This window comes from Pangasianodon hypophthalmus, chromosome 26, assembly GCF_027358585.1.
Source record: "Pangasianodon hypophthalmus isolate fPanHyp1 chromosome 26, fPanHyp1.pri, whole genome shotgun sequence".
Classification (NCBI taxonomy): Eukaryota; Metazoa; Chordata; class Actinopteri; order Siluriformes; family Pangasiidae; genus Pangasianodon; species Pangasianodon hypophthalmus.
The window spans coordinates 10,157,563-10,183,714 of record NC_069735.1 but is presented as its reverse complement, the minus strand read 5'-3'; the positions used below and the strand labels follow the sequence as shown (position 1 = coordinate 10,183,714).

The window sequence follows — 26,152 nt, the reverse complement described above, 5'->3', positions numbered from 1 at the left end:
CTCCTCCTTCTCCTCCTCTCCCACATTAGAGGCGCTGAAATGTTAACTCTTTCCTCACAGGGCCTCTTCTCACCTTCACATTATCGCAATGTGGCCCCCGGAAGCTATCGATTTCTTCAAGACGAGCTTGTCAGATGCACTGTTTTATCAATTTGGGGTAGTATTTTTCACTTAATATTGCTTCTGAAGCTCTACTGTCTATCCTGTCTTAACTTCTTGCTTTATATTTAAATAGGGATGAGAAATTAATTACTGTTTGAACAATTCAGCATCAAGGCACAAAACTTCTTCAGTAACCACTTTATCCTGCTCAGGGTCATGGCGGCATGAGATGGGAACGCACCCTGGATGTGACAGTCCATCACATGGCACCATGCACACACACATGTTCACACACCTATTCACATCTAGGGGCATTTTAGCATAGTCAATCTCATTTATTACATGTAATACTGTAATTAACTACCTATATTATATGAATATAACATTGTCATATCATAAGCCCTGTTTTTATGATAAAAACCCAGTGAGTGGACATCCTCGAAAAAAAAAATCATAATCTATAATGTTATAGAAGTAAAAGAGTGCAAAACTAAAAATGTGTAAAGAATGGATTGATTGAACCACATCATTGTATGCTGAATAAAATTGAGTCGGATCTTGAAGCTCATCGAAGATTCCTGTTAATGCCAGGAGTGTAAGTCATTTCATTTTCATTTCATTTTCAAAGAATTTGGACAGATGGAAAAGCCTCCTGTTTTTAGTTCTTGCATTACAGTTTTGGTTTATAGGTAAGAATTACTTTTTTGTTTTTAACTAACAGTAGCTCAGTGTTTATTTAAAGATTAGCAACCTTCTTTGTAATCTTTAGACTTGTAGAGTTTATCAGTTGCAATGCATTATAAACTAGCATGCAAAGTAAAATTTTTAATTTAATGTGCTTGGATGCATGGTATGTTAACAATGTTCAGAGAAATATGCTCCTAAAATTCCACCTTTGCATTACCACTTGGAGGTTGAAGTGTTTTTCGCCAGTGTGAAGGTGATAATTACGGTTACTCCCATATGACCTGAGAGCAGCACTTGTAGTTAAATGGTACAGAAGCATGCTTTCCTATAGAATCACATTCAAAATTAGCAGCATTTTCTTTTTTTTTTCTTAATGACAGTCTCCTTGTTGTTGTTTTGTTACAGTAATTCTTTGTATGGAGGTGCCACATATGGCACCAAAAATTGCTGTTTGTTTGTTTTTTCATCTCATGGCCGTGGCTTTCACAAAGTTTATGCACAAGCATGGACTTGAAGGTGGCTTCATCAGCCAATCAGTGTTGTTTGCAAGTCATGTCTCAGCATTTCTAGTGTAATAAGTCACATGACATGTAGTAAGTTCATGACTCAGGTCTTTGGCTAAAAATTAATCCCCCATTAACCTTAGCTGGCAACACTCAGAGCTCATACTCCTTTATGAACTATTTGCTGAGTTATTTTAATATCTCCATGGGTAATCCTCGATATTTTCGATCTAAAATTCCCCTCGATTTAATCAAACACTTCAGGTTGACCTTTGACCTATTTCAAGGCAAAACACAGGGCAAAACTTGTTTGTGGTAAGGTAAAAGTCTGTTTGCAACATCTGCTTGCTGCTTCATCTGACTGTCACACATCTGCCCACACCTACCAGCTGTCATTCCTCGTTCCTCCTTCTCTTTGTCACTCTTTAACTCTCAAGGCTTACTAGCAGATCTGTCAGTTTTCATGCCTCTTAATTGCAAGATGTCTAATGGGGAACAGGATGGGCAAAATATTCTATATTAGATATCACGTCTCTACACAGATGATCGTGTAGAGGTTAAACTAACACTTCACATTTGAATGAGTCAGAACCTAAAAGTTAGGCCAGACGTTCCACTTTCATCTCTCATATCGGGGTCTGTGGCCCATTGTTCCTAAATCCACACCTCCCCCCTTCTCCTCTCTCTCTCTCTTTCGCAGCCCCTAGTCCACCCCCTCTTTTTTTCTCTCTCCCTCTCTGTTTCTCCAGGCTTGAGCTGGAAAACCCAGATGAGAGGATGGATACCGTCCCACCCAACCCCCCTCCTGTTCTCACTTTTCCTCCCGCCCCCCTCGTCTTCTGGGCTTTTTTCTCTCCCTCTCTGAGAAAACTGTGAGAGAGGGAGAAGAGCAGAGAGAAAGTGAGAGCAGTGGTGACCCCAAAGCCCCAGCAGAAGTGTGTATGTGTGTGTGTATGTGTGTGTGTTAACACATCAGGTTTTAAGGAGCTCACACAGAGAAAGCAAGTGAGAGCTGAATGGTGGTTTGAACGGGTGTCTTCATGCACTCAAAAAAAGGAGTGTGTGTGTGTGCATATGTGTGTGTGGTGTGGGTACATATGTCCATGAGAGTGTGTGTGTGTGTGTGTGTATGTGTGTGTGTATGCTGGGAAGAAGGAGGGGGGGTGGCCGCCTTGTTTGTAGCTTGTCAGCAATTGCCTGAGACAAGCCTCCCCCTGCATGTGTGAAAGCTACTTGGCGTGAATGCCTGGACTGTACCAAGTGCAGGCAAAACGACAGGGGGGGACGGCGGCAAGAAAAACAGATCAGACCGGAGACAATAGGCCCCTCAAGTGTTCCCCCCAAGTTGCTTTGATGTTGTCCTAGCGTCTAGATGCTGAAGGGGACCGAGGATTGCAGGGAAGAGAAGCCCTTTGTGTGGATGTGTGTGTGCACTTTTTTTTCTTCTACTTATTCTACTTCTTCTTCTTCTCCTCTGGGCCGGCGTGGACAAAGGGGAGGGGGACAAAAGCTCGGGGAGAAATAGCTGAGGAGACAAACGATGAAAACCCGAACGGTCCCGTTCACGTTTTTGTGTCGGCTCTGCGTGTGAGAGGGGGCCCGAAAAGAAAGGGAGTGAAGCGAGAGAAAGAGGAGGAGAAGCTGCAGTCTCGCAGTGGGCTGAAAGAGAGAGAGAGAGTGTGTGAGAGAGAGAGAGAGAGAGGGTGAGTAGGCTGTGTCTTTTTCTTCAATGCCAGCTCTCTCTTTTTTCTTTTCTTCCTCTTTTTTTTTCTTTTGGGGGTGGAGGGTTGAGGGGGTGTTGGGTTGAGGAGAGGGAGACTTTAAATGGGACTCAAGTTAAAGTGTGTGTGTGTGTGTGTGTGTGTGTGTGTGTGTATATTCACCTACTATTACACACCAGCAATGGAAATGTTATTCTTAGTTCATTAGAATGCGTGTGTGTGTGTGTGTGTGTGTGTGATGGAAAGAGAGATAGTTTGGAATGTGTCATTGGATAGTCTATTGGCTCACTATGCCAACAGTGCACCTATCTACTTTCTCGCTCACATCAGGAGTACCGCTGGTGTGTGTGTGTGTGTTTATGTGTATGCTGGATGATATTTTAAAGATAGGGACCTGGTGTGTGGCTGTGGTGTTGCTTCTTTCTCCTCATGTGTGGCAGAATTGTCGCTCTTGGCAGCAGGTGAATTGCAGTGATTGTGGCAGTGTGTGTGTGAGTGTGTGTGTGTTTGTGTGTGCATGTTTGTGTGTTTTGGGGTGGGGGTGGTTCTATTCTGCCTGGGGGGTTCTCTGTCTGTACCCAGCATGGCGGTTGCAGTTTGCTTTCACTCCACCAGCTGTTCCGAAAACCTGCAGTGGTTCCCTCTCTTTCTTTCTTTCTCTCTCTCTCTCTCTCTCTCACACACACACACACACACACACACACACATACACACACACACGCTCATTCTGACTGTCTGAAAGGTTCGCCCATCATCTCGTCATCTCTAGCCTGTCATTAGAAATACAACACACAGACATACATTCAGTCTACTGTGTAACCAATTTTAGTAAAACTGCTCAGGCAAGTTCTTGTATCTGATGTGAGTGAATGCGAAGAATTAACCAGAGAGAAGCAGAAAGAAGAAAAGTATATTGTTCAAGAGCCTCCAAAATCAACAAATAGTAAAATTTAGAAATATTACACAGAAGTCAAGAGGTGTATTGCAAAAACCGAAGGTGTATAATAAATCTGTCCAAATTGTGCATCATTACTGTACTTGCCATGTCCTGAGTTTTGCTCTTTGTAGCTGTTCCCTTGCACTGAGCACTTTATCATGAATAAAATACTTTTTGCCAAACATATGTATCCAATTGTGTGTGGACAGGACTCATTTTAACCCATGCGGTCAACCATATGACTAACCAGCTCTACCCAGGCTACAGAAGAAGCATGAAAATATCATCTATTTTATCTTTAAAGTTGGCATCACTAATTTAAAAAAATATCAGAACACTTTTTTTACTTGGAGAAATTCTGTTCACTTTCTGGCAGCTATAAATGAAATATCTGCTCACCTGTGGCACTACAGCTTTCATAAACGGTAGGAAAAAAAATATGGACCACCAACATCAATCCAATGAGGATGAGGTGGTTTCTCTAACTGCCTGTCAGTTCAGGCACTCAGGTGTAGTAGCACTCATTCATCTGGTTTGGGTGTGGACATTTTAGGTATTTGCTGAATATCTTCAAATTTTGAGTTTCAAAGCAGCGAGCTTCAGCAAACTCCTGCTAAAATCCGAATTTACCTTAAATGATATAAATAAGGCTTGTGATAGTGTCATTCGCTTCGATGTGGTGAAAAGTTTTAAGCTTTATTATCAGTGAAGTTTAAATGTATCACACACTTATTGAAAGGGTTTTCCAGTATGCTTTAAAGTGAGAAAAGAAAAGATTCTAGCTGCGAATTTTTTTTAACCCCACACAGAACACAGAGAAATGACTCCAAAAGCTTTTAAGACTAACTCCTGCGTGCCATTAGATGAGTCGAGTCTCCTTAATGGAATTTGAGGGTGTCCTGAGTCCTTAACCTTTGACCTTTTGTCAAAACCAAAAGAAGTTTCAGCTTCAAGCGTGGGCATTTGGTGGAAGTGAATCAGATGTGATCTCTGCCCACATGAGTCTGAAGCTCCAATTATAGCAATAGGCTTTTAAAAGTCTCAGATATGCTGATGCATTAGCCAAACCCTTTGCTTTGTAATGGTGGCGTTTGTTTACTAATGTCTGACGTGAGTGCTTACTTGTTTACTTGTTTACTAAGGGGACAAGTTGAGGTCTGTCTAGAGTTTGGCAGAGACTCTTAGCAATAGATGCTGGACCAGCTGAATGGGAAAGAGCCCTGGGCCAAAAATGCTGCCAATCCCAAATGCCACTTCTAGCAACATGAGATAAAAGGGACTTCTCTGGCATTCATGTGGTCCAATAAATAAAATCATTTTGGTCAAAGTAAGCCTCAACCATACACTAATAATGAGTTAACTTTAGCTGTGTGTTCCACATCATTGCGATAATATGTTGAATACAAGACATCTGTATTAGTGTGAAGTACCATTTAGAAATGAAACGGTACTGCATATTATTGCAGTCTTTAACCATTGCTGTACTTTACACAATATTAGGCAATCTTAATATGTGACAATATTTTGTGCACATTTAATGAGTGTCTAAAAAAGTTAATAATATTGTAATAATAATATGCTAATAATTTTGCTAATGAAAGCATGAGAGGTATATGATATCTAACAGCAGCATTCTATTTTTTTTAATAATTGTTTTTAATGAAATGCCTATGAAACACAATATACAGCGTACCGGCCTCGTGCAAAATCTGTCCATGATTAGTCTGAATTCCAGTGGTGTGACCCAATACAGACAACTAACAAGGCTTCAGTAGCCTCATGACACACTCCCCCTACTCCTCCTTCTAATCACAGTTTGAGACAAACAGAACAAAATTAGAGACAGAGCGAGACAGAAGTAAATAATGGAGGATGAGACGCCCCAGAGATCTGCTGCTAAAAGGAGCAGGAAAGAGGAAGTGAGGGATTTGATCCTCAAAAAGGAGGAATGTTCTTCCATGGAGAGGGCTCCAGAGAAAATAAATGCATTTATTCTTCACACTTGTCAAATATCCAATGCATAAATTATGGCCATGTTACAGCGATGCTTAATAACCCACAGCAAACATAAAACGCATTTAGTTAGATGACAGTTTAGTTAATGCCAGGATACGCCGGCGCACGGTCATAATTGTTTCATTATCTCACGGAGGCATAGGCAGATCTTAGTCGGTAGGCAGAGATATTCAATCGCCAAAATAATGAAGGAGGTGAGAGAGAAAAGAGTGAGAGAGAGTCTATTTCTCTCCATTCAAAAAGCCTCCTTCTGTGCTGGTATGCGGGTTTCTGAATTAATCCAGCACATTCTCTGGGCTAATAACTTTTTGAATAGGAGAGGTGTTGTGTGTTTGCCTCTGTGCCAAGATGATTGTAAATTCAGTTAAAGGTGCCTATCATACCACGATGAAGGGAGGGAAGGAGGGATGGATGGATGGATAGATGGATGGAGAGAGGGAGGGCTGGAGAGGGGGAAGGGGGGACGATGATGTCTTGGGTTTTTAAAGCACATTTGTATTCATGTCATGACAGAGGAGGGAGGGAGAAAGACAGAAAGAGAGAGAGAGAAAGCGACAGAGTGAGAAAGACAGACAGAAATGCTTTATGAGGCGAGCTCAGGACTGTATGTCTAGTGAGGATGACGGGTGTAGTCAGCATAGCTGTGATGGCATGGCGGAGGCGTAAATTCAGGCACAGCTGCATCACAGTGCCGTGATGTAAAGAACTTAGTTTGAGATAAAAAAGGACATCAGTTGGACTTTCCTTTCCTGAAAGCCAAAAAAGCTCATCGATTAGCAACAGATTGCGCTTTTTTACCATGTTTAATACATACATCTCTGTCATAGTGACAAACTTGCTTCATCATACGGTCTCTTATTTGAACTGAGTGTGTGCGTGACTGACAAATATACATCATGTGTTTTAAAGAAAACAAAATGTCATTAACATAGTGAGTGCTGGCACTCGTGACCCATGTATGTGGTAGTTTCCATCCCAGCATTCATGTGTTCTTCACTGACCTCTGAAAACAAAGACTGGAAAAGAAAGTGGAAAAGAATGACGTGAAATCCATCAAAATGGAATGAAATGAAAACATTTTGGAAACACACAGCACCATGTGATGTAAATCTGTTAACTCTGGGCATTTGTCTGACTGGATAGAACAAAAATTGTATTGGTTCTACACTCTCCTCTTTTAAAGGCTTAAGCTCGATTGGATGTGCTGTGAGTTCAATTGAGACAACCGCCTGGGACTCGAACGTATTTGTGCTGTGATCAGACCGACATCGTGTGTGATCTGAGCAAAAACTGGGGGTGTAATTTGCTTTCCCTTTGAAGCCTCAGCCACAGCGTGTCACTCACACCCAGGCAGTAGGAGATGGAGGAACCTCTACGCTGCTTCTCTTAATCTTTCTTCTCTCCTTACCGTCTCTCTTACTGTCTCTGCAGCAGATGTTTGGCTAGTCTGAATGGGTCCGTTTCATGTTTTTCTCTCTTCCCCTGGCATGTTGTACTCCTTACTGTTGCCTCCTGCAAATCACAGCTTTCTCCACACTCTGTCAGTGATTGAGGACATTACCTCTCACATTCACCAACAAATGATTTCACCAGTACCCCCTCACACACGAAGGTTTGAGGTTCAATGCAGCTTACTACTGAAGCTGGTGAAGGAGGGGAAATCAAGCTACCTCTCATTTATTCTCTGTCTGTCTCTTTCTCATTCCCTCGTTCCGGTCCATTCCCCTCCTCCTTCCCTGCGTTGATCATTGATGGGCTTAGCAGCCCTGCTAGGCTGGAGACTCAGGCCATCGATTGGCCTCGTAATCGCCATGGATTTCTGCTCAAAGTGGTGAAAAATTTGCCATGGCTTATGGCTAAGCAATTTCTAGAAGCTAGCTGAAGAGGAGGTGGGATGAAACAATGAGTGGTGTACACCAATAATTAATATTAAGATCGAGGTGTGAACTCCAGTACTACCCGGACAACAATCAGTATTTGTCCTTGACCTCTGTTCTCCTGATGGAAGGTTGAGGGAAATATATAGAAACAGGATGAGAGAAAGGACAGATCAGGTGGCTGTGAAAGACACTCTCAATAACAGCCATCATAAGGCCTTGATGATAACTGTCTCACAGATTCAGGTTCCTCAGTTAGATCTTGAGCTCAGGTTCCTGGCTGTGCAGAGTTTCATGCGTTTCCACTGGGTTCTCAGGTTTCTTCCTACTATCCAAAAAACAGCTGATTGGCAGACTGGCTACAATGTAAATGATCATGTGATTTTTGTATCCATGCAATGGACAGGTGTCCGATCCAGGGTCCCACCTTACATCGTGTTCCTGGGATGGATTCCAGATCAATTGTGGCCTTGAGGTTTCAGAAAAGTCAAAACAAAAATCCAAAACATTGCACCAAACTCTGCAGCAATTACCCAGTACTGACTTACAAAGGGTGTGAGAACTGGGAGCTTTGATTCGATGAATGAAGGGAGGTTGTCCAAAAATCAGTGTTGGGCCAATTGTAGCCTCGGCCTCAGTTGCTCTACCTACAGCTCACAAATCATCTGATATTTTTTTGTACACTTTGCTGGTCACAAACTTCAGTATCTTGAATGGTGAAAGCTTATTGGCTACGACTCTTCCATGTATATGCACCTCTATAAACCTGCTTGCGACAGGAAAGCAAAATTTTAGAGCTTTTAGGAGCAATATAGTGCTGCTGAATGGGAAAAATGTTAATACCACTGCATTAATTATTAAAGGGTTTCATTTGAGACAGTCAGTTTATAAACGTGGTTGGTCATTTGCATTGTCAGAGTGGGAGGCTCTTGTCTCCTTAGTGTCTCTTTTCTCTGTAACAAAAGCCAGAGTTAAACTACTTTTATCGACCAAGTAGTAGTTTTGGACTTTTGTCTTCAAAGTCAGTGCAATGCTATTTCCTAAGGAGTCAGTGTTTACAGACCCTGTTTTGTTGAGTAATTTTAAGCTTAGCTAACTACCACTTTAAACCATCTTGCCCCAAATTGCCAATATAGTAGGATTCTATATTATCTTCCACAGATGAGTTCACACTGAAAACTGTAACACTCTCGTGTCCATCTAAATGTGGTGTTTGATGCACAGTCTAAGCATAACCAAGACCCTGAAAAAAGATTTTGGAAGTTTGTTTCCATTCTCAGAAGCACTTCTGACATAAACCTGACTTCAGTAGTTAGCAAATGAGATCTGCTAACTATTGTGACTACGTTTTGTTTATTGTTAGCCAAGTATTGTTTAAAGGAAATCAAACCTGGCCTCAGCTGAGTGGCTAAGGGCCGGTCCTGTACAGCTTGAGTAATGCAGACTAGTCATGTGACACATATATTTGGGTTTGGCTTATCTCTCTTCCAGGTGGTTGTGCTTTTCGTATTTATCTTCGTTTTTTTTCCCTGTAACTCTTCCTAATTTCTTCCCCATCTGTCCCAGAGACTGTAGTATGTGTTCGGATCCAATTTCATCAAAAACAGACCTTGTCCAGACTGTCTGAGTCGTTCTCATTAAGACCAGAGGCTCATTACTTCAAGCCAGACATGCTAAACTGGGTGCTATCTTGGTTCAAGTTATTGTTACTCCACCTGGAGCCATTTTGGCTCCAGTCACTGCAGTTAGAGCAATAGAGCCCAACTCAGGCTCTCAAGAATCCTGCAGATTTTGATTTCTACCACCTACCACATGTCACACATTGGCTTCGGAGTGAACACACCTGTTTCCCAGGTAGAAATTGGTTCATTAAGCACCAACGACGACAGAGACTTGGAGACGAGAAGGTCTCGCTGCCATCTTGGCTTCTGAGTGTATGGCTCACATGGCTGCCATCTTGGACCCTGTTTCCAAGCACCTGTGACGGTTGTGTACACACAACTCGGTGTGTTGCAAGCCTAATGGCCTCAGCGTGAATCTCAGCACTGACAGCAACAGTGATTTCATTTGATGCAACGAATGGGTTGCTGTTACAGATGAAGAAAGAGAGAGAGGCGAAGAAGGGGGAGGGGAAGAGAGAGAGAGAGAGAGACACAAAGATGTGGAATAGAGAGAATAATTTGGATGTAGATAAAGAAAGAGAGATGAGGAAACATAGAAACAAACATAAAAAGCAGAGTGATCCAAGGTGCGAGAGTGACACCGAGCCACAGCACAAGTGAAACGGAGAGATCACTTATCTCCTAAGTGGATCACCTGCCTGGATTGGTGAAGAAGTAGAGTGTTGTTGCCATGGCATTGCTGGTTGCATGCTTCTGCGTCTGGTGTGTAATCATCATTGATGCTCACACTCCCCCTCCCCTCATCTACACCTCCCTTACCCTGAGCTCTCCTCCTCCTTCTCTCCTCCTTTCCCAGACTCTTTAGACTCTCAGATCTAAGCTGTTCTTCAACAGATACTTCATTACAGCAACAAATTCTTCTGCTCACTTCATAATAATCAGACAATTAATGTATAGAGAAGACACACTCGAGAAGAGTGAGGACGTTTCCTCTCAAAGACAGCATGCGTAATTAATTTTACTTTGACAATAGCTTCTCCTAGGTTAATTTCAACCTGCAATCTTTTGCTCAACCTTGGCCATCAATCATCTGGTAACCAACCTTCAGAGCTGTGTTTACATAATGAACAACACATCCATTGTGTTAGCCTGAGTTGTGCGTGGCACGTTTTGCACCCAGTGGCGTATTGTGTGAAAGTCAGCTAAATATGCGATATTTTATGCAGTACCTTCGCAATAAATATCTTCAGCTGAAATTGGAAAATTTAAAGGAATATTTCAGAATGGATACCACAACACCATAGAAAAATTTCAGCTAAATGACTAAATTTTTTTTTTCTATATTGGTTGGAGTGTAATGGTTATAGTTTATATTATATGATTATGTGGTGTATTGTAATTTAAACATTTATCATCTGCCCCAACACTTTCATTGTAAGTGGGTTTGCAGTAAACAGGCTTGCCATTCTCCACAAAGTACAGAGAAATATGTTGAAATTCTTGCTCATAGCAATTGCAAATATGCTACAAATTTAGTGAATGCTAGGAGATTCTGGAGAATTTTTTTTAACCTAAAATCAAGTTTAATTTTATGAATCAAGCAAAACCCTCACCAAATATTACGATAAATATACAGTATGTGGAGAATTACCATTCATTAAATTAATGTGAATGAAAAGAGAAGCTCATAAAGAGAAAAGACATTCAACCGCTCCAGACGATTACACATCACCCTAACAAAAAAAATTTAAATATTACTAGCAATAAATTATATTTGTATATTAATGCTGGAATTTGGCTATTATGTGAATTTACTTTAATGTAGGGATTGGGAATGTGCTCTTGGATACATTAGGTTGCTTAGAACACACATTCACCCCCTACATTTTAGCATGTTAATACGGAACAAATGTTCCATGCTTCATTACTTTTATATTGGGATATGCTAGAAAATGTCTGAATCCCCTGATGAGCAAAAAGGTGATTTGATTTGACATGTCCTCTGTTTTACTAGATAATGTACTTCATTAGCTTCACAACAGCAGCCTAGACAGTTTGTTTAGGTTTCATTCAAACAGTCTAAGTTCTCACTTAGCTTCAATCCTTCAGAGCATATGTGATTTCATTAGGTTTGTGGCTGGCTGGCTAGATAGTGTTAACCCGTAAAATGAATACCTCAGGTCACTAGTGAGCTATAACTTGATTTTCACTCAGCTACCTTGACCCTTGTTTTTCAGTTAGACCCCCTACTTTCATTGTATTCCTCCCCTACAATACATAATATGCCAATTTATATAAATGAAATAGTTATGTTAGATACCTGGTTGACAAAACAACAGTATACAATTAAGTGTAAATTATTGCTGCATTCAGCAATATGTAGCTTAGTATGTGTTTGCTAATCTAGTTCCTGACAAAGTATCTGTGCTCATGGTCGGAAGAACCATACTTTGTGCAAATTATTAAAATATTAACAAATATCATTAATTTTATTATTATACAGAATATTTATATTGTATTGCTTGTATTTGTTGGCTGCTTGTAGATCAATTTGGCTTAAATTCTGTGTGAAGTAGCTAAGAACCAAAGATATCAGGTGGTGAAACACTTGAAGGGTTAAATTAGTCAAAAATACACCACATAACACCACACAACATTAGCACAAATGCTGCCTGACTAAAGAACTGCACCATGGCTTCACTAGCTCTTGCAGTGTGGCCATCACTCTGCTCCACCTTTTTTTTTTTTACCTGCCGCACTTTGCCGCTAGTGCTTCATGCCTCGGGTGACAGGAATCCAATTTCACCGTGTCTTCAGGAAAGAATCTCTCAGGCTGATGAGAGCTATTGGGCATGTGGGAGATGCAGCTTCCATCTCCTTATTCTTCCATTGCTCTTGGGGACTTGGATCCTTCTACCAGACAGGTACGGCCAGGCAGGTGTTGCTGCCAGGGGTCAGGACCGGTTTTGTTAAAAAAAAAAAAGTTAGGAATAGGGATGTGTGGCCATAAATTGAGGCCTGTTAGAGGAAAGGGATATTAGGTGGCATCAGGCCAGTGTGGTCCATGTCTGCAGTGCTTCCTGTGATTGTCCATTTGAAAGTGGGGAATGCTAGTCTGGACAGTATGAGCCGGATGCTCTGTGTTTCTTGCAGACATGATGCAGAGAGTTTTGATTTGAATGTTCTGTAGTGGAAACAGTGAGTTGGGAAAAACTTGAAAGACATCTGTGCCAGTTTAGCGTTGTTTTTTTTTAAATCATAACATCAATGCTACAATAATGTTGGGTTGTATTCAACATGTTTATGAGAAGATTCCACATAAAACAGCCTCTTTTTCTGATATTCACAATGGCAGAGACTAAATTGTTCTTATAGCATTATGTGTTTACTGTTTTAATGTTGATGTTTCTCAATATGGCTGAACCTATGGAAGTTTGTGGTTGATGCTAAGTGTAATTACAGTGTAATTGCAGCTATACAGAATTTTGTCTTATTTTGTCTAATTTACCAATACCTCTGGGGAAAATGTTGATATTCCCACCAGCTTTGTCTCATTTCTTTTGTTGCTAATGCTGTGTTCGAGGCAAAGTTGCAACTTGCAATTCCTCACCTACACCCAGTAAAAAAACAGAAAATTCAACTTGTTAACTTGCGGTAGTTTTCTCCACTACCAGTTCCTTCCCTGTTTATGGAGTGACGTCAAATCAACATGGCCGCTCACACTGTCAACAGTGTAAAGTGCCTCTTTGCTACTTTTAAATTAGTTTATAGCAGTATTTGGCTTTAGGTCAGTTAGTATACAGACACATTGCTTGATTAAATCTATAACACTGGCCACACTAATCGCTGTTTTGCTAACTCTACTCGCTATTGTCCGCTGGATGGTTTGTTGCTAAGCTACTCATTATTGAGTACCGTTGTTGCTGTGCTGCAATTTCAGTCCAAAATATTCCCTGAATGTTTGAAGTTCACTATAATAGAATAGTAACAATAGCCACTTGGGCCTGTAACTGCTGTAAAAGGGCTTTTAAAGTAGCTTTTTATGAGCTTTATGCAACTGAGCAAACAAAAGACACTATATATATATATATATATATATATATATAGCAGCATATATATATATATATATATATATATATATATATATATATATATATATATATCGCTCCTGCACCACATGTGCACCAGCTCCTGTTCCTCAACACACACATACACTCCCACGCATACACCACTGATTAGTCACAGTTGTGTGGAAATGATACCAAGAGCTTTATGATTATTTATTTATCTATTTCCATAATTTAGCCGCTCTGCTGGAGGAGTATGCTTTCCGTTTCACCGGTATTTTAGATGACTCTGCTGTGCTCCCTTCCGTTCCTTTATGCACAAAGCGACACAACGAATTTGATACGTGCAGGATCTTAGAAATTTGATTCTGAAAGAGCATGTGTGAGAGAGACACACAGAGAGACAGACAGAAAAAGAGATAGAGGAAGAGAGAGAGAGAGATAGAGAGGCGAATGGAAAAATGAAATGCGCATTTTGAAATTTGATGGTGATGTTTTTAGAGTTTGGGTGGCATGTGTGTGTGTGTGTGTGTGTGTGTGTGTGGAGAGAGAGAGAGAGGATGCTGTGTGAGGACACTGTAGAGGTGACAGAGAAAAAAGATGCTACCTCTCTTTCTCTTTTCTCTCTTCCCACTCTCTTGCTTTCTGTCATTCCCCCACTTGCTCTTCCTCTCTCTCTCTCTCTCCCTCTCTCTGCAGCAGTGGTCGTGTTCAGATGACAGAGGGGTAGGTGACTCATCAGGGAGCTGCTCGCAACTACAGACAGAGAGAAAACGAAGCATGGGGGGTGGGGGAGAGTGAGACGGTGAGACAGACAGAGGGAGAGAAAGAAAGGGAGGGAAGGAGGGAGATTGAGAGAGCGAGAGAGAGAAAGAGAGAGAGATAGAGAGGAAGAGTGAGACAGTGATGAATTCAGATCCGTCTTGCTTGACTGCTGCTGTTTATTGGTCCACAGAAGCTTCTGGAAAGACACTAATGACTCCTCCCCCATGAATCAGAGACAGGGTGTGTTAGTGTGTACATGCCTGTGTATGTGTGTGTTGTGGTTATGGTGTGAAAGCACCTCTTGATTGTCACTATACTCTTCCAGGAACTAGGTATACAGCAAGTGTGACAATAAAACATCACCTTGCTTTGTTGCCACTCTGTAATACTGACATAGTAAATACGTCGTACTCCTTCAAAAACTATGCATCCTTTCTTGCTGATTTAAACTGCTAGAAGTAAGGGTTGGCAATGTATGTCTTAAAAAATCATGATACACAGTATTTATCACAATATTTAATTGTTTTGCAATGGTCCAGTCTAATTAGGAACAGGACAAAAAATGAAACAATTGCTAAAGAGAAAATAAATTTCAACAGCCAATCACCTGTTATTGTAACAATGTAATTAATCAGTGTTGTATAAATAATCATGATACTGACCAGCTCTTATTAAAAATTCTTATGAATTCAAATGAACGAGGGTTGGTTGTTGTATGATTTCAAACTGTCATAGGAGTCATAGGAAAAGGTGGGAAACAAACCCCACCCCTAACCTTCATATAACTTATGAGTCAGTGTTAGACTATAACCACAATACTCTTTAAAAATTTAATTGCGACAACATTTTTTTGTGATATTAATATTGTATTATATCACCAAGCTCTAGTTGAAAGTCACACTTATGCATGTTGTAATTTCGATTAATTATTTCTCATTCATAACCCATAAACTCTTTGTGTAAAATACAGAATGAACATTCCCATGGTGTGGGTTTGTTTTTTAATTTTCAAAAGACAAAAAAAATTTATGTCTGTTTTCTATCACCTCCATAACAATGTCCTTAAGCTTCTTGCAAAATATACTTGGATTTCTAAAGGGTTGTTTTGTGTTTTTTTCTTCTTCAGTTTTTGGCAGCCAACATCTCCATGTCACTGTCATATTGACAAATTGAGAAAATATTAGTCAGATTTATGGCTGAATTTATGTATAAAAAACACAATTTTGGGGTAAAGAGTGGACTTTTCTGGCTAAAAAATGGAAAAAATCAAATGGAAAATTCAAAGGACTTTCTTGTCGCACTGCAATTCAGGCCATGAGTCGCCCATAACATACCATTAATACAGTTACGCAGACAGCTTAGCAAGAAGCTGTATCGATACAGCTGTATGTAAGGATGATATGTAAGGACGATACAGCTGAAGTGTGTAAGAATGTTGAGCTCGGATCAGATTCTACTGCGCATATAGATCTTATTGTGTACTCTATAAGAGTCACACTGCTTTAGAGACAAATTATTATCCCTAAAAACAGACAGATACTGAGAAAAGATCTCAGAGGCATCTTCCCTCAATCCAACATACCTTCGAGACTGGTCTCCCATAGCAACGCAGTATTATCTGTTGTGTGCCTGTATATGTGTGGTGGCTGGCCTATTATAGTCAGGCACTTGTGAAGGCCACCCTGTTGTTAGAGCTAACATTCACTGTGGGGTCTTTTCACAATACCAGCCGGGTTCAACAAGCAACACCTGTGACATGACACCTGTGTTCGAAATGACATAATTGTATACTGAATCAGTACGTACTTCTCATAGTACTACACAGTCACATGGTTCCCATCAAATGTACTTGGACATAGTGGTCAGATTGGGTACATGTTTTGTACCATTGATATGTATATTTCACCTCGAAACATGGATATACATGTACATAGAGATACATAGTGTAAATTTAAAATTGTTTAGATAAATGGACTGTAATTAGTTTTTAGAGTAAAGATTTTAAGGTACACCACATGTTCCTTTCTAGCACTTTTTTTCTGACAGTGGGGAATGATTAGTAAAAACAATGAACCTCATTTATCGATCTTTTAATAAAGTTGTGTCTAAATGTTAGTGTAAGCCAAACCAAACTAAAAATTTCCACCAGATTTACAAGTTTCAGAAACGCAGATTTTCTTCATGCTCAGGTGCATATGAAGTGCAAAGCATGTTCCTGACACAGCTCATTTGCACGTAGTGACGCCCACAAAAGTCCATAAAAGTTCAAGTGCGTAGACAGCTGGGAGCACAAAATGAACAATCAGGGTAAAGGCTGAAAGACAGAAGTGGAAATTATTCTTGAGTCACTTCTATGCCAATAAAAATATTTAATAATATATAATACTACTACCAATAAAAATAAGTGCTAAATCTGTATGCTGAGGCATTTGTTTACAGCTGACAGTTACATGCAGACAGACTGGCCCATCCACCATTTACACAGAACCATTTCTTTTGTCATAATTGAATGATTAGTTTTATTTATGTCTTATTAGATTGATTAGTTTTATTTAGTTGTCATAATTTATGGATTTTTGTTGGCTTGCTTTCTTTATTTTTCGTATTCTTTCATTAACGTCAATAATATAAATTGACTGGTTTTCACAAATTGTTCTCGATGGTATTCGTAGTCGCTGACCTAGTGAAATATCATGAGGCTGTGTTTTTGATAGAAACTCCAAAGTTCTTCTATAAGTCACTCTGGATAAGCACATCTGCTAAATGCTGTAAATGTAATATAAATAAGCTATTTAAAATGCGACAGTATATTCCATATACTATAGAATTAAAGTAATTCATGCAAATGATATGATATTGAAGTTGATCAAGTCAGGAGCATGAGTAGTATATGAACGTTTTTCCGAATTTAAGGGATTTTCATGAATACCAAATTTCTTGTGTAAATGCTGGGATGAATGATTATTAAATAAATCCATTCACATTCAGCTTGATAAATGAGGCCCATTTTGGGTATAGATAGCTACATCAATTTTTTGTTAAAAAAAAAGCCTAATTACCTTAATTAACAAGTTTTCCCAGAAAATTTATAGAATTGATGATTTCACAAGGAGACAAATGCTAAAATTAAACTTACACTGCCAATCATACACTAGCATGATTCTAAACTAAAGTTTGCCATTTTGTTAATTTCATCTTTCACTGGGTAATTGTGGTAATCATATCTGTTTTATTCTTAAGAACAGTCAAGAAATCTTGTAGTACTCACTTCGAGTATTAGTATTCACTTGTATTTAGTGTTAGTATTTATTAGCATTCACTTATTTGCTGAGGGTTATTGAAAAATTGACATTTAAGCAATATCACATCGTCATTAATCGAAAGAAAACCTAATAGAGCGATGGCAGATGATGTCTGTCATTTGGTTTTAGATAGATGGGGAAGGGGAATGATTCCCTTTCAGTCCCTCTCAGAACATACCTTGCTTGTGGATGCGGTTACTGAAGAATTAGCTTAGGCTTCTTCATTTTTCCACAGAATATTTTCAGTTACTTTGATCCAGTTTTAGTTACCCTTTGTTGGTTAAACCAAAACCAGTGTAATGAGGCAACAGTGAAGAGCTTCAGGGCAGTGAAAATGTAATGAAATGTGCAATGTAAATACACTAAAGGCATAACTAGCATAAATAGCTCATTTTCTGTCCTGTATCAATTAAGACATCACAACTTATTAAAGAGGGTTAAAATATTTGTTAGTACTATTTATCTATTACCTACTATTAAAAATATTGAATTAAATAAATGTATTAATAACTGATGTATATCCATGACAGTAAGTGGAAAACTAACAGCAACAAGCTAATTAGTTGATGTTAATCTTTGTCTGTTAGCATTAGTTAACAGCCTGAGGTAAATGTTTAGGTTTGTTAAACTTAGAAGGAATCATATCACAATGTATACATGGTCTTTACAAGTTGCAGTTGCTGTTGCTTTCATCAGCGGTTTTTCAGATTTTGATATTAAAATGATCGTGCCATATTGTGGAATGCACTATACCACAAAAATACTTAATTGGAAATTATGGGGGGATTTGGTGTACTGGAAATATTTCTGTTTTCATACTGCTTACTACATACAGTACTCTTGGGCAGGGTTTTGTAAGAGCCATATTTTTAGCACACTTTTTTGGAATATGGCCATAACCTATAACACATTTTCTATATGTTCATTTAGAGATGGCAGCTTAAGTCCAAAAGTTGTTAAGATGCTTTTCGTGAACTTTTTATGAACTTTAAAGGGACAATATTATTAATTCACGAATAGTGTCATATTAAATAGCATGAGATTTTGGAGTTACATCAAATGGTCAGACAGTGGCGCTTGACTTAATATTGCTCCTCGCTCAAGCCGATATCATACAGAATAAATACACTTAAATCCAAGGTCAGAATCACATATAACTGAGACATGCCTCTGTTTTATAAACTCCACAACTTCTGAATATTGATTAAGTCCATAGTTACATCTGAGATCTGAATACTGATGTGCACACTTTCGGTATTAAATCCTCACTATGTGTCCTTAACTGAACCCTGAATACGTTTAGTTATGTACAGAAGGGAAAATATCATTCCATTACAGAATGTTCTTTAGTAGTAACTGACCATAACCTGCCAATTAACTTAACTGCTATAAAAAAAAATCTGTGTTGATAAGACATACATCAGCACACACACACACGCACGTGCGCACAGGCGACAGATATATACACAGTCTGTTGCCTGTGTGTATGGGTTTGTTGATGTGTGACTTATTAGTCTCATACATCTCAGTTTGTCCCAGTGGCCAGTGGCACAGCGGTGTGTGTGTGTGTGTGTGTGTGTGCACTCTCTCAAGCATGGCAGTAAATGCTTATGCTCAGCCTAGCACATCACACCAGCATCTGCGCAGCTGTGCTGGTGACTGCTCCACTGAGATGCAACACACACACGCACAGCCTCAGAATATTGGCAGGTGGCATTTTCCTGATATGACTTGATACACAAGAGAATTTTAGATTTTTTTGTAATCGAAAAGAACTGTTTAAACTAATTTTAACATTTTTTTTCTTGGAATTTCATAATAAAGAGGAAAAATAAGAGCAATTTAAGTTATTCTTAAATTGGTACAGTTATCACCATATTCATTGGAAACTTATTACAATTGACACACACTTATATACACATAGGCCATTTCTGGAGCCAGAGGCTAACTTTCCATTGAGAAATCTCAGCACTACATTGTTGATTATTTTCCTACAACTGCATGCTTCATTGTGTTTATTGCTTTCTTAATTATGCCCAGCTGAATGTCCACACACAAACCAATATATTTATTTCTCGTTCAATACATATTCAAGTGTTGAGAAAATTAAAAGTTTAAATCAATGTAGTCACCTAAACTGGAAATTGAAGATTAGAAAAAAAAAATCACCTGGTCTTTTTCCAGTCTTCAACTGTCCAGTTTCGGTGAGTCTGTGCTCATGATAGCTTCAGATCCTTGCTCCAGATCTTCTGTTGTAGCCTATCCACCTCAAGGTTTGATGTGTTGTGCATTCTGAGATGCTTTTCTGGTCACCACGGTTGTTAGTTGACTTACTATAGACCTCCTGTCATTCACCTCTGATCTCTCATCAAGAAGGTGTTTCAGCCTGCAGACCCTCCAAACACAGGATGGTTTTAGTTTTTTACACCATTCTGTGTAAACTCTAGAGATCAGCAGTTTATAAAATACTCAAACCAGCCCTTCTGGTACCAACATCCATGCCACGAACAAAGTCACAGAGATCATACTTTTCCTTCATTGTGATGTTTGATGTGAACATTAACTGAAGCTCTTGTCCTCTATCTGCATGATTTTTTGCATTGCGCTGCTGTCACATGATTGGCTGATAAGATAACTGCATGTGTACAGGTGTACATGTGTGCAGGTGTACAGGTGTTCCTAACAAAGTGGATTGTGAGTGTATATAAAATAATGAAACCTGCCTCAAGCTCTAACTTAAAAGATTATTATTAAAAGTTTTTTTTGCATTGACCGGTGTGAATTTCTCATGTTTTAGTCCTACTAAACGTCATCACAAGGGAACAGATTTTGGAATTTAGGTGTATAATTGAACACGCTACTATACAGTATGTTGAAATTATCAGTATTTCCATATTTAATACATCATAAAAAACTTTTATTCATGTGTTGGTACATTGTAATTACACTGGTTCTTATACTGTTATAGGGGAACTGCAATATAAAGCATTACAGGTGTTATTATTTTCACATCTAAACACCCACAACTGATTATATAATAGTTCGGCGTTTTAAAAGGTCCACTGGTTCCCTGAAGAAGGACTGGCTCCACTCCACTACTAAAAAAAATGGTAACACTCGTTCTCTCTTCAATGTACCAGTCTAGACCTGACATTTATCCTTAAGTGCACATTGTTTAAAAAAAAGTATCAACTGGGACACATACAATTACAAACAAGGTCACAAGATACCTTCCGAAATCCTGCTGCCTCCCAAAATGTGTGCCATTTTTAATCGTGTGTATGTGGGTGTGTTTGTTTGGTAGAAATCTGTAAGTGGGTTTCAGAGGTACAGAGGCGGAGAGTGATGCATGAACACTGAGCCATGTATACAGTGCACAGACGGGCTTTAATGGGGGAACGTCTGTGTGTATTTCCCAGAGGCTGAGTTATGTGTGTATGTAGGTGGTGTGTGTTCTTGTTCTCTAGACTAGCAGCATAGTAAAACATCACAGACAGGAGCTCTTGAGAAGGAATGAGAATCAATTGTGTGAATGCGTTGTGAATGTCTTTGGTAAATTTTTGAAAGGGGTTGGTGATATGGCAAAACATACTGTATCACATCACAGTGCATGAAGACATTTTCACGATACACAGAATGTATCACTGTATTTAGTCAAGTACAATTGCTGAAAAAAAGTACTGTCATTATTTATCACAAAATTAATACCACAATTTCTGTCCTCTTCACCCTGTCAATCCTTTAACTCTTACCACGAACTAGGGAACTTCATGGTAGCTATGATTACCAAACTCTTAACTATGATACCACCATGGATTTACTGTGTTACATTATGGTAAATTATGGTTATTATACAGTATGTTAAAATAAATTATACCAAAGTGCTCTTGACTTCTCGATTGGTCAGAAGGTGTTGATTAATTTTCCCCAACAGCAGCTCTGACAGTTGTTCTGGCTGTAATACAAATCACAAGTTTATATCAATGTACTCTTCTAATATGTTGTTTCTATAGTAACAGTTATCTCAGAGGGACTTGTATAGCAGAGGCTCCACAAACATTGAAAAATATGTTAGTTAACAAAAAAAAAAAACATGTACAATCATCGATATGAAAAGATTTCTGTGAAAAGACGTTCAATTAACGTTTTTGGAAGGTGTCTCCCATGTCAGCACTTTGTAACAATCAGAGGTAATGCTTTAAGTCTTCTGATGCAGGAAAGGATGTCTAAGGATGGAGGACTTTGCACTTTGCAGTTTCTCAGCAACAAGCTCTGTTTTTCCTGTCTTCAAGAGAAAGTGAGGGAACGAATGTTTATAGCTGATAAGACATAACTAGACACAGATATTGTGACTTTCTATAATAAAAGAAAAATTTGTAATCTTTGGCAAATTGTTGTGGTATAAGAGGAAACACACTTCTAAATTAATCGACTTCGGGGTGGTAAATATCGCATCCCACCACCTTGTCATGGTGGTGCAGCAGCATGCCCTATTGTGTTTTATTCCTTACATACTACCGTGGTTGTATGGTGGTGTTTTAGAGTAACTATAGTCAAATTCTCATGAATTTTTTTTTTCAATGTAGAAAGGTAAGCCCACCATAAAACTGCCATACAAGTAGTTCGTATTATAAGAGGTCAACAGTTTAGTTATTACGTCTTTTATAGCAACAGTACAAAAGTGCGGTGATAGTGCAAACAAGACAAAATATCAACAAAATATCAACATTTTCCTCAGATGTGTTGATAAATTACTAAGAAAATATTTCTTTGTAATTCATTGACTGTAAAGAAACTTCCAAAGATTCTGTCATATTGGAAAACACCAACATTGCACCATAAATACTAGAAAAGTGGGCCATGAAGGTACAATCTTATATCAAACAGCACATATCTTATAACTGATAACTGCAGTTTTTATACTGTAGAAAAAAGCTTTCACGGTATGAATTCCAAAAAAAATCCCTGTAGTGTGGTTAGTATGTTACTGTAGCCATCATACTGTACATCATATTGTTTAGGCGTCGCATAGTTCTCTCATCAAACATTTCTGCAAGTCCATTCATAAATAATTCATTTTAGTTTTCCCTTAAATCTAGGCAGTTTCAATTGTGCCCACTATAGTAATATGAAATTATGACAGACATATCATAGTAACCCTAAAATATCCTTGGCTGCAAACCATGTTGCAAACATCTTTTGCGCTAAGAATGAGCCAAAAGTAAGAATGAAACCTGAATAAAGAAGCTAGTGACTATACTGTAGATGGGCAAAATGATCTCCACTGTCCTTGTAGTGCTAGTGATTTGGCACTGTTTGCTGTGTAAGTGAATTGAGATGGAGATTTTTCATTATGTTTTAATTTATTCAGTTAATTCCAGCTTTGAGGATTCCTAGTTGTTCACCATTAATACGTATATGATATGGGTGATTAAAGTTCATTTTGTAATATGATAACGTAATGCCTCAAGACGCCACTTAGTCGTATACCCCTCCTCTTCTCCTTCCTACTCACGCCCACACAAACACTCTTTCTTTTCTGCTGTCTACTTTTCTGTCTGTATATTCTCCCCTGCTAACGCACACATATAATACACACACATACACACACACACACACACATAGGCCACGCCACCCACACATAACTTACTCTTCTAAATACACCCATTTTCTTCCTTTCTCACTCCTACACACTCACACAAACGCACACACATAGAGGGGTCTGGCTAAATAAAGGAAGACAAAGCGTTTTTTGAGAGCGTCTCAGCACAGGACAGCGCTGCGATCAATAGCGTTTCCACTGTAGCTGAAAAGCTCTCAGCACTCACTCAGTATTGGAGTGTCAGCACCTAACGTCAAAGAGCACCCTTCCCGCTTCTCCTCCTCCCAGCCCCCTCTGTTTTAGATAAAGCCAAAAGGGCCATCATTTGTCACCTCTTGTCAGTTTAGTTGTCTCACCTTCCATAGTTTTTGATGTTGACCCCTGTGTTAGTGATTACATCGACACCCTTTTGAAGCACAGTTGCCCAAAGATGAATTCTCATCTTCAGAAAACTGCACTGACTTTAGTGATCAGGCTCAATCAGTAGTGTTAAGTACAAAATCACTGATTGGTGAGTGACCCACATCCCTTTTTTGAAAATCAAATATTCTTGCCTCGTGTTGAGCGAGTTTTTCCTCCATGCGCAATAATCAAAGGCATTTGGCTCAACACATCGTGCTAGTGTACATCATTAATTGAAAGCACTGTTGCTCAGAATTGGTCACTGTTCAGGCACATGCCGATCATGCTAATCTGGGCAGGGTCCACTTCTTATGCAGTAATATAAAATAATGATAGTGTTTAATTCGATTTTTGTTAACACAACACGACTGAAGGATAATCTGACCGAGCACTCAAACAGCGTGGTTCATAAATTCGTCCATTAAAAATCCAGTCTTCTTGTTAAGCAATGAAAATGTGCTTAAGTTCAAGTTCAGACTTGAACTTGAATTCAAACTCGGACCCTGCATGCACATCTTCTGAATATCACTTATGCCTGAAGTTCCATCTGATGTCTGAATACCAGTATGTGCAATTTCATTACCAAATCCTCATGGTGCACACTTAACTATGAATAAGAGTTTAATGCATAAATATCTTTGACTGGAAAATTCATGTAAGCATTCCTCAAAAGTGCTTAAACATTTATTGACAGAATTCAACAACTGCCATTAAACATCCATTATAATTTTTAATTGTTTAATAATGTTTTATGTTCTTTTTTTTCAATAAACAGAGAAACATCAAAATTCTTGTTTGTGGTAAGAATGTATACACTACAGATGCTGCAGATAGAGATGAGGTTGAAATGTGTTAGAGTACTATTTTAAGCAAGCTTCAATAGTTTTGAAAGATTTAGTGCATAATCTGTAGATGTAATTTATTACATTCATTTATTACATTTATTTTACTCACTGTTAAAAGGAATTAAAATTGTAATTAGTTATAAAATACTGTGTATCTGCAAAGCCTTCATGGTCTACTTAAGTAGGAAAAAACCCAATGATGAACAAATTCTAAAAAAAAAAAAAAACACACAAACTAAAAATGCCTCCTAGATGGTGCTTGAAAACACAAACATCTTGATAATGTGTCAGAGGTGGAGCTCCATTGAACATAACTTTTTCCACACATTGTATTTATTCAGTCTGAAGCAAACATGCCTATGGCAACCTGAGCAGCTAAAGAACAAATTTTTTTTTTAATGCAACCCCCATCCCCAGCCCTGCTCAGAATACGAAAACAACTCCAACTTCTGCCTCTTGTTGAAGTTTCCTCTTCTCATTAACAACTGTTAAAAAGTGGAATCGAGAGCTGATTAGCAGTCTTTTTGTCCTTCTCCAGCTGCCGTTGTCATTCTGAGCACAGCCGTGTTGCCTTTTCTCGAGCGGCCATGTTGGTTTGGCGTCCTCAGTTCAAAGGTGCCGCATTTGCATTGCATGAAGCTCGAGTCCCCCCCCTCCTTTTCGTCCCAGAGGACACGAGACACACCTCGTCCAACACCACACCGCACACACCGGCCAATCGGACGACCCGGCACGGAGCGTCGCCATGACAACCGAGGCGGCCCATCCCAGATGGTCTCAATGTTGCAGACACAAAAAGAGGGGATGGGGGGAAAAAGGAAAAGGGAAAAATGAGAGAAAATAGCCACTTACTGGTGCGTTTACACTTTGGCATGTTGAGTGTGTTTTACAGGGAGTTCAGAGAGTGTAAAACTACATGGGGACTAAACTGGAATGGAACTGTAGTGTGTGTGTGTGTGTGTGTGTGTGTGTGTGTGTGTGTTACTCCAGTGGGGCCTAGGGAATAGGAAAAAGTGGCTGAGAAAAAAAGTTTAAAAATTGAAAGGAAGTAAGAAACAGACCATCTGAAAAAAAGAGAAGATGCTGTGTGTGCTTTATGAATGCGTGTGTAGTCTTTATAAGTGTGTGTGTGTGTGTGCGTGGAGCAAAGGCACACAGATTCTACAGATCATTTTATTTGTGTCTGCAAAGGTTTTAACTGGACTTTTCCATCTCTGAGGCTTAATGTATGGCTGATGCAATGCACTGACACACACATATACACACACACACACACACACACAGTGAGTAGAACAAAATTCAAAACAAAATTCAGCACCAAATCAGGTTTATTTTCCCTAAAACCATCTCTATCTCTCTACCTCCCCCCCCTCTCTCTGTCCATCTTAATTTCCTAGCCAGCGATATAATGCTTATTGTATGTGCTGAGAGCCTGGTTAGTATTCAAAGTCCAACATCGATGTGAGAGAGAAAGAGAGAGAGAAAGCAATATTATTCTCTATATCCATTCTCCTCCTTACATTCAAAAGGGAGGGAAAGTGTGCGCTCCTTCTCTCCGCTGCTGATGCTTATCCTACTAAATGAGTTTGAGAAAGTGAGAGAGACGAATGAGGAAAAATAAAATAAACCTTTATCTCTTTCTCGCTTTGCTTCTCCATAGCACCTTGATGCTCAAAAAAAGTGAAAGATGACAAGAGAGAGAGC

The 26,152-nt window shown here is 39.2% G+C and overlaps 1 protein-coding gene across 1 annotated transcript in view; it reads left to right on the top strand.

Moving 5' to 3' along the window:
- Positions 1 to 2,555: 2,555 nt before the first annotated feature.
- Positions 2,556 to 26,152, top strand: part of bcl9 (BCL9 transcription coactivator) — a 102,385-nt gene continuing 78,788 nt past the window's right edge. The window contains exon 1 of the mRNA XM_053230092.1: positions 2,556 to 2,995. The gene's annotated coding sequence lies outside the window, so the exon portion shown is untranslated. The remainder of the gene's footprint in view (positions 2,996 to 26,152) is intronic.